The following is a 6,602-nucleotide window of genomic DNA, read 5'->3' as shown; positions in this document are numbered from 1 at the left end:
TATATAACAAGGTGTTGGTCTCGAGGAGTTAATTGCTACTATTTTAGAAGTTGGGGGGTTAAAAGTGTAAGTTTCAGATTTATTTTGTAAGTAATTATGAAGGCAGGGAATAAATGGTAACTTCTGGGACTTCATTTGATGAGATTTTAGGGCTAAGGGGCTGTTTGGTAAATATTGGACCTGAATCGTAAGGGATTTCAATGCCGAGGGCTGAAAGGGTAGAATTGAGACTCATTTTGAATAAAAAGAGGGAAAGAGGGGCCGATTATGTTATTATGGAGATTAGTTTGGGGAGGCACCGGGTATATAACCCTTTGTGTAACCCTAACCCTAGGGACGGATCTCAGCCGCCGGGTAGAACCTCCATCCGCTACCCTACTTTGTGTTTCCGATCAGACGAGTCCGGCAAGCATGCCGTTTCCCCAACCGACGCCATCCTTCCTCCGCCACCGTGAAGACAAGAAGCCGTTGAAGCCAATCGCCGGACATTGCAAAACCACCGTGGAGGAGCTGCTGTCGTGTGGGAATTGTGGAACCACCAGAAACGCTGTCGCTCTTAGACGTTCCCTCTCTTCTCCTTCTTCTGTTTCATTTTCAGCCATGTCGCCGGTGTTGTTAGGGTTGTCGAATGCCACCGCTCCGTAAGCGTCGGTACCTTCTGTCACGCTTTGGTTTCCGCCGCCGCTCACGGAACCTTCATTTCGTTGCTCCGATCAACATCTACTACCCCGAAGTGTTGTTGTGTTCGTATGTGTGGGCTTCTATTGAGAAGGAGTCGTGAAAAAACCACAATGGCAGCCGTCCATGGTGGTTGCTGCCGTCAACACCTTCATTAGCCGCTTCTGCCGCCGCAGTGAGCCACCGGGTGGGTGGCTGGAGTGGATATTGCAATCTGAAGTGAGTGTGTGTGAGTTTTGTGTGGCTGGAAAACCAAGGAAGCCACCACCACCACCGTGAGGTGGTGGCTGCCGCCATGTGCCACCGCCGGCCACCACAGTGTGGCTATGGGTGTGTGGTTAGCTTAGTGTGTGTGTGTTATTTGAGATTGAGCATTGTAATTGTAATTAGCAAAAGAATAATGAAAAGAAACTCAAAACCACCACCGTAAGGTGGTGGCCGCCGCCGTGACCTGCCCTTGACCACCACTACCCGAGGTGGTAGTGGGTGGTGCCCCACTAGCAAAACCCTAATTGACCTAAAGAAAACCTAATGGGCTGAAAGGTTTAGTTTTGGGCCTATTAGGCTATGATTGGGTGAAAACCCTAATTTTGAAATTATGGGCTTAGACATATTGGGACCCACATTTGGGGCATTGGAATGGAATTATGTATTAAGCCCAATCACACCATATGACTAATTTAGTAGAGTGAGGGACTTAATGGATTAAGTCCTTAATGGGTTAAGTGAGAAACACTTAACCCTAATTGTCATTTTAAGTGAAGCCCTAATTTCACTTGGGCTTTGTGTTGGGCCTTTCCATTGGGCTTTGGTAATTGGATTATTAATGGGCCATCCAAGAATGATCATATGGACTAGACTGTGTTGATGGGCTTTAGGGTAAGGCCCATATGAGGGTGTGGGCCTAATTTGGAAAATTGGGCCATAGATGGGCCATAGTTTGGGCCTTAATGGTTATATGATATTAGGCCATTAGAAATGTCAAATGTTTGGACTGGACTAAGTAGTTGGGCCTTTAATTATGACCATGTAAAGGTTTGGGCCCAATTTTGGAAAATTATGCCATATGTTGAGCTTTGACTCGAGTTGACTGTTGGGCCTTTGGATTGGGCCTTGGGATTGGATCAAGCTAAGATTGGGGTAAAGCAGTCTTTTACCCCAAGCATGGACTTATGGTTATGTATTAGAACCCAATTATTAATCGGGTGTTATTTTGATGTTGACAGTTCGGGAACCTGTCATCCAACAGCTGGGATTATGTCTACGGGACTTCAGCAGTATGAGGTGAGTTACCTTCCAGTAGAAGTGGGTCTAAGGCCACAATGCCGACCCACTAGTAAGAGTTATAGTAGAGATAATTGTCTTTGTGATAATTATCTGGTATGTTGCTATCTGTTATGATTATATGCTAGTATGCTATGATGTTATGTGTTATGTAATAGGAGGGGGTTGGTTAGACCCCAGTACCGGTTAAAAGGACCGAAAGGGTAGTTAGTACCCAGTTATGTTAGACAGTTTATGATATATGTGTTATGTTATTATGTAGTAGTGGTAGGGGATGAAATAGTCCCCAGTTACCGGTTGAAAGATACCGAAGGGGAGGCCAGCACCCAGATATGCTAGGCAGTTACCGGTTGAAAGATACCGAAGGGGAGGCCAGCACCTTGATATGCTAGGAAGTTACCGGTTGAAAGATGCCGAAGGGGAGGCCAGTACCCAGATATGCTAGTCATTTACCGGTTGAAAGATATCGAAGGGGAGGCCAACACCCAGATATGCTAGGCATTATGTGTTTATATGGTATGTGGTATGATGGGGGAACTCACTAACCTTTGTGCTTACGGTTTTCAGTTTTGGTTTCAGGTACTTCGTTTTCAAAGGAAAGGAGCCAGCTCGATCGCAGCGCATCACACTATATTTCCGCACATGAGATCTTGGGGATTACACTCTGATATTGTTTTATGACAACATGTTTTGATTATTTCTACTTTGGTTTTTGACATGAGATGTTATTATGGATTTTTTATTACTTATGGTTTTATAATAACTTATTTAAAAATGAAATTTTTAGCCTTGAATTTTAGGATGTTACAGACCATCTCTTCAATAGACATGGCAACCCAGATAGCTTCACGATAGTCCCTTCGTATACCTATCAATCTTTGTTATCTCATCGGGGACGATGTACAAGGCAAACATTATCTTTTCTGTGAAGGCATTGGTATACTCATTAATGGACATGTTGCCCTTCTTCAATATCAGGAATTGGTTTTCTAGTTCTAACATGTTCCGAGTCTAGTAGAACTTGCGTTTGAAGTACACCAATAATTCTGCCCATGTTAGTTATAGCGGCTTGTTTGGGATTTTGGTCTTTCCTAAAGTGTTCCACTAATGAACAACCCCACCCCTAAACTAACATACAATATAAGTGGTATGTAGCTTTCCTTTGCAACCACATGCTATAAAAGCTAACTTCATCTTAGAAATCAAGTCCATAACTCCAATTGGATCTTCTTTCCCATTAAAATCCAATGTTTTGCAAGTCATAAAGTCCTTATACTTGAATCCATTTCTTTCAACTCCTTCATCGGGTTGTTACTCCTAACTACTTGTGGTTTAGCTTGGATAGCGATTATGCTATAGTTTCCTTCTTCTGATTATTCTTATAACAACCGAAATCTTGACGAGAAATTGTTGAGAATTAGCCCTATTCGAGTTGAACTCGACGAGTTGGAGTAGCCAACTCGGCGTGTTTTGGATGGAATATTCGTGGGATTAAATGAGCCAAATCGACGAGTTGAGGTGCCTCAACTCGGTGAGTTGGTGGCTGGGAAGGAAATCCTAATTTTTAGGGTGTTGTACCCTATTTAAAGGACTTAAGCTCCTTGGGCTGGCCTCCTTATCAGCCTCCATTGTTGTCTAAACCCTAAATCGTGTTGTAGCCTCCGTTGTCAAACATTTGAGCTTTGGAATAAGTTTGGTGGTCATTTTATGCATTATGAAGGAGTTAGAAGATCTTGATGTTCTAAGCTTGGATCCAAAATCTATACCCATTTTGCAAGGAGTTTGAGGTATCAAGTTCTTATCTTGATGGCTAAATGCTTATATCTCTCTTTTGGGTTAAATTGTTATTCTTTAGCCATGGGTTAGATGAATGTTTGGATTAGGTCGTCCCAAAGCATTATTCTTTCAGATCCAGGGTTGTCATGGACTCTTTTGGCATAAAGGTGACCACTTTATGGATTTAAGGACTTCTTGTGTACATTAAGTCCCTTATTAAGCCCTTTTTGAGCTTTTGAGCTTCTCCTAGGAATGTATGAATGTAAAGTTGGCAACTTTACGTGGTTTTCCAGCTCTAGGGTGTCAGATCTGTAATTTGGGGCTTTGTCTTTGGAGATTAAGTGCTTAATGGTTAAGCCCTCACTCTTTTAAATCTAGGGCTTGGGTTTGAACCCATTTGGATGGTTCGTAGGGGTAAAGTTGGAAACTTTACCCTTCTAGATCTCATTTTGGTTGAGATATTAGCTTTGGAGCTCTTGGATTTGATGAAGGAAGCTTAATGTATTAAGTTGTTGGGTCTCGGGCGAACTCAGTGAGTTGGTTGATCAACTCGGCGAGTTGTTTTGGTTTTCCTCGTTTGTGAGTTGATGTAGAACTCGACAAGTTGATTAGACAACTCGGCGAGTTGGGTTAATATGGATTATGGATCTTGTCCTTTTGGCCTATGTCTTTGACCAAGTTTGTCCCAAGGGTGCTTGAGGTAATCTGAATTGTAACTAAGGAAAATATGGGCTTAGGTTAAGGCCCATATGGGATTGGGCCCAATTTGGTAAATTGGGCCATTAGTAGGCCTTTATGGATCCTTTGGTTTTGGGCTCGAGAGTTTGAGTTATTAATGGGCCATCAGAATACAAAGTGTTGGACTAGAGAGAATGGTTGGGCCTTAAGGAAGGCCCATGTAAGGGGGTTTGCGCCCAATGTGGAAAATTAGGCCATTGGTTGATTAATTGGCCTTTGGGTCTTTCGTATTGTAAGTCTGGGTCTTAGATTTGGACAAGGCCAGGTTAGGGGTAAAATGTTCTTTATACCCCAGGGATGGAGTTGTAGCTAAGGACTAGAATCTAATTATTAATTGGGCGTTTTTTGTTTTGCTAGTTCGTGGAGCTGTCAGCCAGTAGCCAAAAGTGTTCTTGTATGTTTCAGCAGTGCGATGTGAGTCTTCTCACTATATCCATGGGTCGAAGGCACCAATGCCGGCCCATTACGTATTATGTGGTATACTAGTTGTCTCTATGATACTTGCATGGAAGACCCCCGGGGGAGCCTGTGGCACCAGTCAAATTTAGGTCAAAAATAAATTGATCAATAATCGTGATTGGGATGAACCAAGTGGTAGAGATTGTAACAAGGTTTCCAAAAATATAAAGAACACTGAAATCCGAGTTATAACGAAGAAGTTATGACCAATCGAAACTCCGCGACAAAACCGGCAAAACACTGTTCAGTGTAAAAAGTGAATTTTTGATAAAAGGCTTTTTAACCTTAACAATCTAAATGAAATTTGTAGAATATGTTATACCGAGAACGTTCATAAAAAGAACATAAAAATCTGACTTCGTATGAGGAAGTTGTGATTTTTCTAAGTTTCGGTTTAGTAGTAGACAGCTAAAATTTTGAAATTTAAATCGATCGATATTTAGCCGACACAACTTAAACGAGAATCGAAGGTCTCGTCAAAAGTAGTACAAAGGTAAAAAGACAGACGAAAACGGACGTCGGATGAAGAAGTTATGAATTTTTAACGGATTTCCTGTTCCGGTCTGTTAAAAATAATAATATTAAAAATAAAACGAAAATTAGCCGACGAAGTCTAAACGAAAGTCGTAGAGTATAATTTTACCTACGCGCGCATATAAAGAGCGCCAAAAACGGAGCTCGTATGCGAAAGTTATGAATTTCGCAAGTTTTTGGCACGAAAATCAAGAAATGTTGAAAACCGGGAATTTTCGCATGGACCCTCTTCGGCCACGTCACCCTCGCATGCGAGGCTTCCCCGTGTCCTCCACGTGTGACCTTCTGATTGAACCGCAGATGCGCGTGTCACCTGCTGATTGGTTCAAAGTCGTCATAGGCGCCTCTTGATTGGACCGAGGCTCGGTCCACTCCTGATCCGACACCACCGAGGAAGCTTCCGAGACTGCCTCCAGCTTCGCTTCTCCTTCTGACGCGTGGCTGCTGAGTCCTCCTCCCCCTCACATGCGAAGCTACCGCGTGTCCTGCTGACTCGCCTTCGCATTCACCACCTGTCCGAGCCTCGCCACCTGTCCGATGACACACCTCCTCGGCCGAACCCTCGCACCCCTATATAAAGGGTGCGAGACTTCTCGTATTTGAGAGGTTTTTCACCCCATTTTTCACCCTTTTTCACCTTTTCACCCCCTAAACTTTCTTACGACCCCCCAAGTCCCCGGTATCGTGTCTAAAACCCAAAGCAAGCCCCAAAGCCCGAAATTCTCGAGAAGATAACCTCTTTCCAGTTGAAGTGCTGCCCGCATAAAGCCTGATTTTTACTCAAAAACTCGTGGTTTCTTCGAGAAAGATCATCTATAGAAACGAAACGCTGCCCAAATCACCACTTATCAAAGTGAGTTCATACCCCTATAATATACCTTTTTAAATGGTTTTATATGCTTTTTAGGGGGGGGGGGAATACAAGTTGAACACAATTTAAAATTGTGTTAATAATTGTATGTGATAATAATCACACAAATGATTTCCTTATGCTTTTAAGGATTACCAAATACTTCCAAAATGACTTAAAGCCATGTTAAATCTTTAAAGTCATGTAAACTCCGTTAAATTCTTTGAAAAAGGTTTTATAAACTATTTCAAATTATAATCGCCAATATCATGTTTATATATGT

Source organism: Lactuca virosa, chromosome 7 (assembly GCF_052849685.1).
Source record: "Lactuca virosa cultivar CGN04683 chromosome 7, Lactuca_virosa_CGN04683_v6, whole genome shotgun sequence".
NCBI classification, from domain to species: domain Eukaryota; kingdom Viridiplantae; phylum Streptophyta; class Magnoliopsida; order Asterales; family Asteraceae; genus Lactuca; species Lactuca virosa.
Note: the sequence above shows the minus strand (reverse complement) of the source record.